Source organism: Rhincodon typus, chromosome 5 (genome assembly GCF_021869965.1).
Source record: "Rhincodon typus isolate 14 chromosome 5, sRhiTyp1.1, whole genome shotgun sequence".
Classification (NCBI taxonomy): Eukaryota; Metazoa; Chordata; class Chondrichthyes; order Orectolobiformes; family Rhincodontidae; genus Rhincodon; species Rhincodon typus.
In genome coordinates this window covers 70950947-70964973 of record NC_063336.1, presented here as the reverse complement: position 1 = coordinate 70964973, position 14027 = coordinate 70950947, and positions in this window count along the sequence as shown.

The window sequence follows — 14027 nt, the reverse complement described above, 5'->3', positions numbered from 1 at the left end:
GTGTCAAAAAGATTTTTCCTTGAATAAGATTATGTTCATTCTGCTTGATTGTCAGCCTTTAGTACCAATACCTAGTACTTTTTCTCCAATGATAATTGTTTTGAGCTCTTCCCTCTCATTTGCCCTTGACTTTTTATTATCAGGAGGCTTTTAGTGTTTTCTACGGTGAAGACAAGTTCAAAATATTTGCTCAAAATCTCTGCCATTTCCTTGTCCTCCATGCTGACTTATTTTTAACTTTGACATTTTATTTGACCCATAAATGAAGTTACATCCCCATTTCCATGCTACCACCAAGAGCATGGGCTTACCAATTCTAGTGTTCTCTTCACTTGTCTTATGGTCCTTAAAACGCCACCACAAATTCTTACTCAGACCAAGTCCTATTCATGCCATCAATTCTCTGCTACATTGGCTCCCGATCTGCCATCACCTCAGTTTTAGAATTCTCATCAAGTTTCTCCATTCCCTTATTCCTCCCTATCTCTGTAACCTCCACCAACTCTACAACCCTCTGAGATGCTTGCACAACTTCAGTTCTGGCCTAAGGAATCTCTAATTTCAATCACTGCACCATCACTGACCATTTCTTCAGCTGTCTAGACCCTAAACTCTAGAAATCCTGCTCTAAGATGTCATCCATATTGCAAATAGTTCTCTGGTTCCCTGCTGGGCTTCTAGACATTGCCCTTTTGGAAATCTTTGGCACAGAGGAGATCCCAAATGCTAAGCAGTTGAAGCAATACCCAAAAAATGGAGTAGATGTGGTCAGCAATCTAGATTGTTGGTCCAAGGATATTTGCCAGAACCTATGATTTGCATCTTACTTCATGAAAAACTTGCTTGTTATAAATAATACTAACAGCCAAAATAGGATGGATTTCCCCCAACAACTCCTATGTTCGACTGAGTGAGATCCAAAAGCAATCTTAGCTTGCCATGCATCCTGGAAAGATAATTTCTAGCCCTCAGTACCATTGTATCACTTATGACTCAGCTCAATCATGCTATCTGACTGAGATTTTACTTTTTGTACTAAAGGATGAGAAATTTTCCTGGAAGTGTACAGGCAAATGGCTCTAAAATCTCTATGCAGATTAATGTGACACTCCTGCTTCAATTTACTTAAAACTTTGAATAGCTTTGAAAAGTCTTGCTGAAATTCTCTCCCATCTTCACTCAGAAGTACTTTATCCACTTTTTGTAAGAGATCTAGACAAACACATGCATTTCTGCACAACAACGAAGGAACTCTGATTCTTCAGTATAGGTAATGTCTCAGTGGCATTTTGTATTCTGTGACGAAGCTTTGTGATGATTTGCTACCAGCTGAGCATCTGTGTCCCCTGAACCTTGTTAGCTGGTCTGACAGTATTGACACAATTATTCCTAGTCAAGTTTAAATGCTGTTTCAAATCCTTACATGTTCGAATTGGTAGTCTGGAATCAGTTTTGACTCTTTTTGATCTGCTGTAAGTATGTTGTTCACCTTTTATTCCATACTATTAACTTTTTGAGCTTTTCCCTTGTTGCATGATTCCCATTTCTCTAGAAATTTTACTTCTGCAGTTTTTTTTAATTTTTGGAGTAATGGTGCTGCTATTAACTTACAATATTTTCTAAGATGTCCCAAATGACCATGCTTACAGCACTCAGCTCTTCCTGCTGGACATTTGTTTGTGCTTGTGTTTCAGTTTGGAGCCACATCCACTCCAATCTTCTGCATTATGAAATCACTTTGGTAAAGGCTAAGGCCTCTACGAGAGCTACCACTCAATAGACCATCTTAACAGAATGATGTGCACGAGTACTTGAGTACTTCCTTGCCTCTGTTGAACTGGTTCAATTCTGTGTTTTTGCTCCCTGAGTATTGTAGATTCATGGGTAGGCTTAGACATTTTCCAAAGTTCTTTTGCCTGCCATACAGGGTCTTCTCACTCTGTAGCTCTATAATTGAAGCCTTTGAGGGTCTTTTGTCTGCCTTTGGAGTCTTCCAGTTTTTACTCAACTGCACCATCAAAGTTTTGTGAGGTCCTTCCTACCATTGGTGTCCTCTCTTTACAACTGTGCCCTTTGGACTGTCTTTTAACTTCAGATTCTGGCCCTGGATTTTTTTTTAAATTCACTGTGACCATGCTCTATCTTGTGCTTTAAACCAATAGGGCTATATCCACATTGAAACATCAGTCTGGAGACCATGGGTGTTTGCACGTACACTGTCCCAGATGCTGTTTGCTCCTTGTTTCTTTGTAGGTTTTTCAACTTCTTATGTACAGTAGTACTTCTTTATTTACGCCTGTATGTAATATGTTCTCAAATACAGCTGTCTAGTGCAGTCTCTAAGATCTCTCTCTTCACATGTTCATTCTAAACAGATGTCTTCTCTCTTACCAGTGTCAAAATTATGTGACAAGTTATATCACCATGGTTGTCATCAATTTCATTATCCCACACCCTGCACTGCCATCACTCACCTGTGACCTGCGACCAAGCAACAATATGATGCTTTGAGTGGATGTTGTACAGGCCTAAGCCACCACTTCCCTGGTATCACTGCCATGCAATACAGTTACTGACGTCTGATTGTTTGGCAGTTCTCAGAAGGTGGACGGTCTGTTTCCAGGGTCTTTGGAACTTGGGGAAGGCCTACAGCTGTCCAGCTAAGTTCTGATTGATACTCAATTGAACAGACTTTTCCCACAGATGATGCATGGCTCCTGCCAACTCTCTAGTTTCCAGTCTCCTCCATTAAATCCATCCTCTCAACAACTATCATGGGATGTCCTGGGAGAGGCATAAAAAGACAGGCAATTTATAGAAAAACATCTGGAAAATTGATAGTTAAAACAATTGTATAGTTATTGGATAGGAAGTGCCGTTTTTGAAATGCATTCAGCATCCAAATGGATTAATTAATAATTTTGTGGAATATTCATCAGAAATGCATCAAGAGTCATGGCCTCAAAGTGAAGCAACCAGATAGATGGGCAGATTTCAGCAGACGCCAAGTCTCATTATGCAAGTGTAAGAAAGGAAATGTAAAGTTTCCTGTAGTAAAATACCTTCTAAATTTGTAATTGGTCACTTGTGAGCATCATATATGTTTATATAATCTGCCGTATCCATGTTGGGGGAGCAATATTCACTGAAAATACTAAGTAGAAACGGAGAAAGAGAAAGAAATGGAGTGGTGACCAAGATCAGATCACGTGAGCTGGAACTCTAGCTCAGCATATACAATACAAGGTGCCATCTTAGTGAAGGAATTGAACAGGAGCTTGTTAGCGGTCATGAAGGGAACTGCATGGTAATTTACTGGGCAGTACTTTAACTGAAACCTTCTTCTAATCAACCAGCTGTTTGGAAGTAACAAGCTTTTAATTTCAAGTTTTTTTTTGAAGAGATAGTCACCATTTCATGGTCAGTGTTTCTGGAACCATGAAGAGCACCAAACACAGTAAAAGACCTCTTGCAATTTAATCAGGGTTTCACCATCACTCTAGCAACATTTATTCCAGAAATTCTCTGAGGAATTCATATCAGATTAGTGCTATGTAATTGAACACCTCTTGGAGTGTCCAGTAAAAAGGCAGTTTTTGATCATTAGATTCCTGCTTGGTCTGCACATGGAATGGGAGGAGGAGATGAGACCAGAGAAGCCATTTCATCTTTTGTAGAGGAGAGGATCAGCAAAGTGAGTAGGTCATCTCTCACCAACAGGTACAGGATATTCCTTTTCCTCTGGACCTTCTCTCCTAACTCTTCTAACGTCATGTCAATGAATCTATACATGCCCTCGATTCAGGTTAGTTAATTTTCTGATAATCAGCAATTAGTGTCAAAATAATGACCACATCCAAATGTACCAACAGGTTGGTATTATTAACTTAGCATTGTTTTAGCAGCTGTTTTCATACTTTAAACCTACATCTTAAAAGTAACATTAACTGATAAGTAGTGCCCCACATTAACCGATTATTTTCTATGGAAATACCAACAAGGTGTATTCAGTAAACTTTTGTTGCACCAGTGAATTTTGTGCAATAAGTTAGGAATTTAAAATGCATCATTGCATTCCTTTAAAAAAGTACTTTGTAAAATGGTGATTTTACCATCAGAATGTGTATATTTTATGTGAAGTAACATGTATGTAAAGATGGAATATAATTTTTTCAAATGCTCCTACATATCAACAATAGACAGTAATATATTGGTAAAGCTGGTTACAAGTTGACTGGCGATTTAAATTGTTTGAGAGATGTGAGAAATGTTTTATTGTTTCCTTCTAACTGGTTGTTCCCGAACAAAACTTTTTTTACTTTATTTTCAACGCCTAAAATCAACTTTGAAAATAATCCACAGCAAAAGATTAAAAGTGGGATAAGTTCCATTGTTCCATTCCACAGCACCAAAAGTAGAGCAGATAAAATGAATCACTAAGTAATGATTAATTAAGTGATGCTATCTGTATCTGTAGAATCACAACAGTATGGAATGAGAATATATAGCACAGCGAGTCTGAATGAACCCTTCGAAGAGTATCCTACCTACATCCAGACCCCCACTCTATCCCTGTAACCACACTTTACCCTAGCTAGCCCACCTAGCCTGCACACTATGGGCAATTCACCATGGCCAATCCACCCAACCTGCACATCTTTTGGACTGTGGGAGGAAGCTGGGGCACCTGACAGAAGCCCATGCAGACGTAGGAAGAACATGCAAGCTCCTCACAGAGGGTCACTCTAGGCTGGAATTGAACCTGGATCCCTAGCACTGTGAGGTAGCAATGCTTTGGGTGGCACAGTGGCTCAGTGGTTAGCACTGCTGCCTCACAGTGCCAGGGACCTGGGTTTGATTCCACCCTCGGGCGACAATCTGTGTGGCGTTTGCACATTCTTCCCGTGTCTGCGTGGGTTTCCTCTGGGTGCTCCAGTTTCCTCCCACAGTCCAAAGATGTGCAGGTCAGGTGGATTGGCCATGATAAATTGCCCGTAGTGTTCAAGTGTATGCAGATTAGGTGAGTTATAGGGGAATAGGTGTGGGTGGGATGCTCTGTGGTTCGGTGTGGATTTGTTGGGCCGAAGGGCCTGTTTCCACACTGTAGGTATTCTATGAATTCTATGAATCTAACCAGTGTTCCACTAAGGAAAAGTTTTGTGGTGACAGAAAGAAAGACAGACCAAAGTACCCTGCGAAGAATCTTAATATCAACAGGGTAAAAGTTGAGTGAAGGAAAAATATGTGAAGTGATATGTTTGTAATTTAGGAAGGTAAAATCAGGAAAGGTCATTGGAATACTGGCTGTAATTATACTAATCAGTTAAATGAGCAAGATGTTGAGCATTACCAGGGATGACATTGACAAAAGATCTTGAAAACGTCTTCATGACAATTGATGAATCACAATATCAACATAACAATTCGCATCAAAATAATGGCCAAATCCAAATCCAAAATCCATTATTTTGGTATTATTAAATATGCAAATGTTTCTGAGCCACTTCATTAGCTTGGCTTCCATGAGGGAGATACCTTGTTAGGTAGACAAGATAATGTGTACATGTTTAAGTCCTGGACCAGAGGTTTTTTTCATGACAATATAAAGATTATAAATAATATATTGCAAATTTTAAATGTTAAATTGCATGTAAATCATTGCAATAGTAAAAGGAGAGAAAATAGCTTCCATCATCTAAGAGCACACCCTGTCTGTTGCATTGTGAGTACAACTATACATAATTGTCTGTACATTTACTTGTGGTTTAAGTATGCATTAGGTAATGATAGTTGACAATTAATTTCCAAGATTTGTTTAAAATTTCAGGTAGGCAGGTTGACTGCTATTAGTCAAGGCATTGCTCTGAGAAATAAACCTGCAAGTAGCTGTCATATTTTTTGTTGGGTTGAAACAGGTATAGTATATGCACATACTCTTTCTGTCTGCAAAGAACAGGGCCCTCTGCATTAATATATGTAGCCACATCCACCTGATTCCTTGACAACATTACAGCCTTGCTGCAAATATTGACAAAAGAACTGAACTCCTGAAGTGAGTGACTACCCTTGACACCAAGAGAGTATTTAACTCGGTATGGCACGAAGGAGCCCTCACAAAATTGGAATTAATGTGTATCAGGGGATAAAAGTCCCTCCTGTTTGGAGTCATATCTGGCACAAAGGAAAAAACCTGTGGTTGTTGAGTCCAAGCACCACATCCATTTGTCAACACTGCAGGATCCAGATTTTCTGATGGCCAGGTAGCCGTTTCTGCAGCATACATGCAGGTCTATAATTGCTGGGCTTATCCTTACAGCCTTTTTTGAACATAAATATTACATTTGTAGTCCTCCAGTCTTCTTGCACTACACTGAATTGAGGGAACATGGAATGACTATTATTACACTTTTCACTCTTACTTCTTTTAATAACCTTGAATGCATCTCACTTGATCCAGGTTGCTTGTCAACTGAGAGCTTAATCAACACCTCCTCCTTATTAAATTTAAACTGTTTTAGTGACTGAGTTTCCTTCTCTGTCACTATAGCCTGAGCAGCATTTCCTTTCTTGGTAAAGAATGATTCAAAGGATTAACTTAATAGCCTAGCCATACCTACTACTTACATGTGTAACTCTTGTTTTTGGCCATGAATCCACCCTACTCCTTTTAACACCCTTTTCTTGTTTATGGAAGATTTGAGATTCCCTGGTATGTTAGCTTCTTGTCTGTTTTTCATGGTCGCTCTTTGCTACCCTTATTTGCTTTTTCACCTCCTTTCTTAAATTTGCTTTATTAGCTTGGCTCTCAATCCAGGACAAAGCAGCTTGCTTGATTGGCACCACATCCACAAGCATCCACTCCCTCCACCAGCAATGCTCACTAGAAGCATGTGTACTATCTGCAAGATGCGCTAAAGAAATTCAAAGATCCTTAGACATCACCTTCCAAATCCACATCTACTTCCACTTGAGAAGGACAAGGGCAGCAGAAACATGGGAACAGCACCACCTGCAAGTCCACTCCAATCTACTCATCAGAGATAGTAGGAACTGCAGATGCTGGAGAATCAGAGACAACAAGGTGCAGAGCTGGACGAACACAGCAGGCCAAGCAGCATCATAGGAGCAGAAAGGCTGACGTTTCGGGCCTAGACCCTTCATCAGAAAAGGGGGAGGGGAAGGGGGTTCTGAAATAAATAGGGAGAGAGTGGGAGGCGGATAGAAGATGGATAGAGGAGAGGACAGGTGGAGAGGAAACAAACAGGTCGAAGAGGCGGGGATGGAGCCAGTAAAGGTGAGTGTAGGTGGGGAGTTAGGGAGGGGATAAGTCAGTCCAGGGAGGATGGACAGGTCAAGGGGGCGGGATGAGGTTAGTCGGTAGGAGATGGTGGTGCGGATTGAGGTGGGAGGAGGGGATAGGTGGGAGGAAGAACAGGTTAGGGAGGCGGGGGCGAGCTGGACTGGTTTTGGGATGCGGTAGGGGGAGGGGAGATTTTGAAGCATGTGAAATCCACATTGATACGATTGGGCTGCAGGGTTCCCAAGCAGAATATGAGTTGCTGTTCCTGCAACCTTCGAGTGGCATCATTGTGGCACTGCAGGAGGCCCAGGATGGACATGTCGTCTGAGGAATGGGAGGGGGAGTTGAAATGGTTCGCGACTGGGAGGTGCAGTTGTTTATTGCGAACCGAGCGTAGGTGTTCTGCAAAGCGGTCCCCGAGCCTCCGCTTGGTTTCCCCTATGTAGAGGAAGCCACACCAGGTACAGCGGATGCAGTATACCACATTGGTAGATGTGCAGGTGAACATCTGCTTGATGTGGAAAGTCTTCTTGGGGCCTGGGATGGGGGTGAGGGAGGAGGTATGGGGGCAGGTGTAGCACTTCCTGCGGTTGCAGGGAAAAGTACCGGGTGTGGTGGGGCTGGAGGGAAGTGTGGAGCAGACAAGGGAGTCACGGAGAGAGTGGTCCCTCCGGAAAGCAGATAAGGGTGGGGAGGTTCACAATAAACAACTGCACCTCCCAGTCGCGAACCATTTCAACTCCCCCTCCCATTCCTCAGACGACATGTCCATCCTGGGCCTCCTGCAGTGCCACAATGATGCCACTCGAAGGTTGCAGGAACAGCAACTCATATTCTGCTTGGGAACCCTGCAGCCCAATCGTATCAATGTGGATTTCACATGCTTCAAAATCTCCCCTCCCCCTACCGCATCCCAAAACCAGTCCAGCTCGTCCCCGCCTCCCTAACCTGTTCTTCCTCCCACCTAACCCCTCCTCCCACCTCAAGCCGCACCCCCATCTCCTACCAACTAACCTCATCCCGCCCCCTTGACCTTTCCGTCCTCTCTGGACTGACCTATCCCCTCCCTAACTCCCCACCTACATTCACCTTTACTGGCTCCATCCCCGCCTCTTCGACCTGTTTGTTTCCTCTCCACCTATCCTCTCCTCTATCCATCTTCTATCCGCCTCCCACCCTCTCCCTGTTTATTTCAGAACCCCCTTCCCCTCCCCCTTTTCTGATGAAGGGTCTAGGCCCGAAACATCAGCGAATCTACTCATCATCCTGATTTGGAAATATATCACTGTTCCTTCATTCTGGTTGTGTCAAAATCCAGGAACTCCCTAAATAAGGGCTTTGTGGTTCTACCTACAGCACATGGTCTACAACAGTTTAAGAAGGCAGCTCACCACCATCTACTCATTAGCAACTTGGGACTGGCAATAGATGCTGACCAGCTAGCAAAGCTCACATCCCACAAGTGATAAAAAAGAAATCATATTTGACAAGCCTTCTGGAGTTTTTGAGGATGGTGGAACCGATAGGGAGAACCAGTAAATGTGTTGCATTTGGATTTTCAGAAAACCTTTTATATCAAAAGTCCAACATAACAGGTTAGAATGCAAGATTAAAGTATACAGGAGGCATGGATTGAGAATTGGTTAACAGTTAAAAATTGAATAAATTGATAGGAATAAATGGCTGTTTTTCAGTGTGGAAAGTGGTAACTATTAGGGTACCACAGAGACCAATGCTTCTGCTCAGCTTTTCACAATATATATCAATCATTTGGATGAAGGAATTAAATGTAATTTTCCAAGTTTGCTGATATCAGAAATTGTGAGAGGTGAGGTTGTAAAGAGGATTTAAACAAGTTGGGTGATAGGGCAAATATATTTTAAATTCGGTATAATAACATGGTTCGGTTTTTCTGTCCACTTCAGTAAGAAAAACAGAATGGAAATGTATTATTTAAATGGCGATAGATTTGGAAATGTTGATATTTAAGGATACCTGGATGTCCTTGTACAGTAGCCAGTGAAAACGAGCATGCCATTAGAAAGACAAATTGTATGTTGGTCTTATTTGTAAGAGGATTTGAGTAAGGACATGGATGTGAGCAAAGCCTTTGACAAGGTCCTACATTGGAAATTTATCAAGGAGGCAAATGCACATGAGATACAGAGTAATTTGATAAAGTGGATACAAAAATGGCTTAGTTGTAGGAGACAGAGGGTGATGACAGAAGGCTGCTTTCATGACTGGAAGTCAGTGTCCAGTGGTGTACCACAAGAGTCTGCGCTGGGTCCCGTACTATTTGTCATAGAATCCCTGCAGTGTGGAAGCAGGCATTCAGCCCATCAAGTCTACACTGGCCTTCCAAAGAATATCCCAAAAGGTTCCACCTGACTACCCTATCCCTGTAACCTTGCATTTCCCATTGCTAATCTTCCTAACTTACACATTCATGGACATCACGGGCAATTTAACATGGCCAGTCTGCCTAACCTGCAGATCTTTGGACTGTGGGAGGAAACCCTTGCAGATATGGGGCTAACATGCAAATTACACACTGACAGTTGCCAGAAGTTGGATTCAAACCCAGGTCCCTAGCACTGTGAAGCAGCAGTGTTAAACACTGAGCTACAGTGCTACCCCAGATATAATTCTAATCTGCAAAGTGTTTTTCTCCTGATTTTCACTGTCTCTGATTTTGCTGGAGCTCCTTGGTGCTACATTTGGCCAAATGCTGCCTTGATATCAAGGGCAGTCGTTTTCACTTCACCTCTGGAGCTCAGCTTTTTTGTGTGTGTTTGAATGAAGACAGTAATGACATCAGCTGAGTGGCCCTTGCAGAACCCAAACTGAATCAGTGAGCAGGTCATTGCTGAGCAAGTGTTACTTGATAATTGTTGCAAGCCTTTTCATCACTTTGCTCATGAATGCTAAATTTGAAATAGTAAAAGGGAAATAGAAACAATTAATTATTATCTGCTTCATTCTCAAAATATTAGTTGGCTCAAACAGACAGAGTATTTAGGTCAGAAGTTGTACCAGAAACATCTATTTCACTTGGTTGGCATTAGCTGTGGTTTGAGGAAATGCTATGTGCAGATCTCAAGTTAGTTGGCAACTAATAAGATTTCCAAACGTTTTTGTATATAATATGGTTTCCCTTTCTCAATTAAAAAAAAATCTGTACCTAGATTTCAGCATCATTTTGCAATGGTAGTGAAAAGAAAAACCTACTCTTTGGTCCGTTTTCACACATGATATACATTTCAATTTTGGGTTGATTTCCAATCCATAATACATTACTAATACTAGTATTACTAGTTTGGAACAAAATATTTTATCCAAATCCATGCTTCGGTGATATGATAATGCATTCAACCTTTGGATTTATAATCTGTTTTTTCTTTGCCACATGGGCACATTCAGCGTGAGGTTGTCATTGTAACCCATGCTCAGATTGTCATTTATATAAATGACATAGATGACTGTGTGGGGTGGTTGGCTTAGTAAATTTGCAGATGACACAAAGATTGGTCAGTGGTTAACAATGAGCTTAAGTGTCTTGGGCTATATGAAGATATAAACGAGATGATCAAATGGGCAGAGAAGTGTCAGATGGAATTCAACCCTGAAAAGTATAAAGTGATGCGTTTCAGAAGGAGTGATTTGACAAGAAAGTATTCAATGAACAGCGTGAGACTATGAAGTTCTGCGGAACAAAGGAACCTTGGTGTCTTTGTCCATGGATCTCTGAAAGCAGAAGGGCATGTTAGTAGGGTTGTGAAAAAAGCATGTAGACACTTGCTTTTATTAATGGAAGCATAGAATACAAATCAGGGAAATCATGATGGAGTTGTATAAAACTTTCGTGAGACCATAGCTAGAGTACTGTGTGTAGTTCTAGTTGCCAGGAAGGATGTGATTGCACTGAAGGGGTACAGAGGTGATTCACTGGGATACTGTTTGGGATAGAAGTTTTAAGTTAGGAGGAAAGGTTGGATAGGCTTGGGTTGTTTTCGTTGGAGCAGAGAAGACTGAAGGGCAATCTGATTGAGGTATACAAGATTTTGAGGGGCATGGGTACAGTGGATAAGGAGCAGCTATTTACCTTAGTTGAAGGGTCAGTTATGTGGAGACATAGGTTCAAGGTGTGGGGCAAGAATGTGAGGAAAAACATTTTTACCCAAAGGGTGGTAATGGTCTGGAATACACTGCCTGGGAGGATTGTAGAAGTGAGCTGCCTAAGATCCTTTAAAAAGTACTTGGATGAGCATTTGGTACATCATAACATTCAAGACTATGGGCCAAGTGCTGATAAATGGGATTAGATTAAAGATTAGGTGTTTCTTACCTGTGGGTGAAGACTCGATGAGCCAAAGGGCGTCTACCTCCACTGTATGATTCCGTGATTTTTGTCTTGCTGCAGTTGTACTGGGGCCTTGGTAAGGCCACACCTGGAGTACCTAAAGAGATAAACACACTTGTCATAGAGGGAGTTTAGCAAAGGTTTGCTAGGCTAATTGTTGGAAACCAGGTTTTTTGTATGAGGTGAGATTGGGTCAACTCGGCACATTTCACTGAAATTTAGAAGAATGAGAGGGGGTAGAAGCATGAGAGGGGATTGCATTGAAACAAATAAAATTCAAAAAGGACTGGACAGACTGGATAAAAGCATGATGTTTCCCTGGTTGGAGTGTCTAGAACAAGGGGTCATGGTATCAGGGTACGTGGTAAACCAATTAGGACTGAGATGAGGAGAAATTTCTTCACTTAGAGGATGGTGACCCTATGGAATTCTCTACCACATAAGGAGATGGAGGCAATGTCACTGAAAATATTTAAGAAAGAAATACATAGATTTCTGTATCCTGAAAGTGTCAAAGATATGGTGAGAGCCTGGGTGTATGGTGTTGAGGTAGACAGTCATCCATGATTATATTGAATGGTGGAGCAGCCTCAATGAGCTGAATAACCCACCCTTGCTCCTATTTTCTATGTTTTAATATTCTTGCATTTCTCAATACCCATCCTGACCTTCCCTTGCTGGTCACCTTGAATGACTTACCTGAGATCCGCAAATGGGACAGCAGTCTGATTTTATATTTCTTGCTTTCTGCTTTTGCCTTCCTTAGCAGAGGCACTCAATGTATACCTGGCCAGATTATTGATTCCATTAATGTAATTGGAGCGGACAAACTGGGAGGGAAGTAAATAATCTGTCTGATGCTAACATGTTTTGCTCTAACATTATGTTCAAATCAGGACCCATACTTTGGAAAGGGACCTATACCATGACAGTTATGATGTTCATCTTTCTCCTGTCGAACCATTACATTAAGCAGGCACTACAACAATTCACAACTTAATGAGTAGTTATAAAAACTGAGTGTTACAATTTCTGTTGGCAATTGTGCGAAAGAAAAAGAGAGACATGCTTTATCAGCATCTCTCTCCTACAGAATTCTCTGAGGCACAGTTGCCAGGATTTTCTACATCATCTAGTTCCTACAATTTAGATATAATCACACATTGGATTCAAAATGCTGGAGCTTCATTGAGTATATTTCTTTTAGCTGGGTATGTGACTTGTGGATTCATAAATTGTTGTTCAGCACAGGAATGCAGTGTGACAGTGAATATGGCATACATTGCAAATGGTCATATTCTTTCAATATCTTTGTAGATGAGTATTCATCTGATGACACAACTGATCTGATCTTTACACTTCTCCATTTCTAAGTGCCTTCATCTGAAGAAGTTTTCCAAGTACATTTTGGGCATGATGGTTTTGGTCTGGCTAGTAAAACACCAAGTTCTAGTGAAATGAGAAGTAAGGAGGAGGACACACACCTTCTACATCAACGGAGCTGAGGTGGGAATGGATCAAGAGCGCCAAATTCCAAGGAGTGGTGATAACCAATAATCCATCCTGGTCATTCCATGCAGATGCCATGGTCAAGAAGGCGTCTCTTCTTCCTCAGGCAACTTAGGAAATTTGGCAAATCCATAAGGACGCTCACCAATTTTTACAGATGCGCCATCAAAAGCATTCTATCTGGGTGCATAATAGCCTGGTATGGCAAGTGCTCTGCCCAGAACCATAAGAAACTATAGAAAGTTGTATGCACAACCCAGACCATCACAGAAGCTGATCTCCCATCCATGGTCTCTGTTTACACTTCTCGTTGCTGTGGAAAGGCTGCCGACATTGTTAAAGACCCCTCCCACCCCAGTAATGCTCTCTTCCAACCTCTTCCGTCAGGTAGAAGATGGAAAAGCTTGAACACATGCACCAATAGGTTCAAGAGCAGCCTCTTCCCTGCTGCATTTGATTGCTGAATGGACCTCTCTAACTTCAAAAGTGTTAATCTTGCTAATGTTGATCTTGCTTTGTGCACATCCTGTGCAGCTGTAACCTTGTTTGCCTCAGTTTGTCTAAGCACCCTGTGATCTGCATGTCCTTGTTTGCTATGATCTGCCTGTACTGCTTGCAAAACAAAGCTTTTCACTGTACTTAGGTATATGTAAGTACAATAAATCAAATCAAAAATCAATGAATTATCATCTTCTGATAGACCAGTATTATTGCAGTGCTGACAGTGTTTGCAATATTTTATCAGACCATCTCTGGATCATTGGTTGACAAAGTATCTGCATTTCAGTTGTGTTAATGCATCAAGTGATGAATCTTTAGATCTTCTTTCTCACGTTTCTCTAGTAACAACCTAGA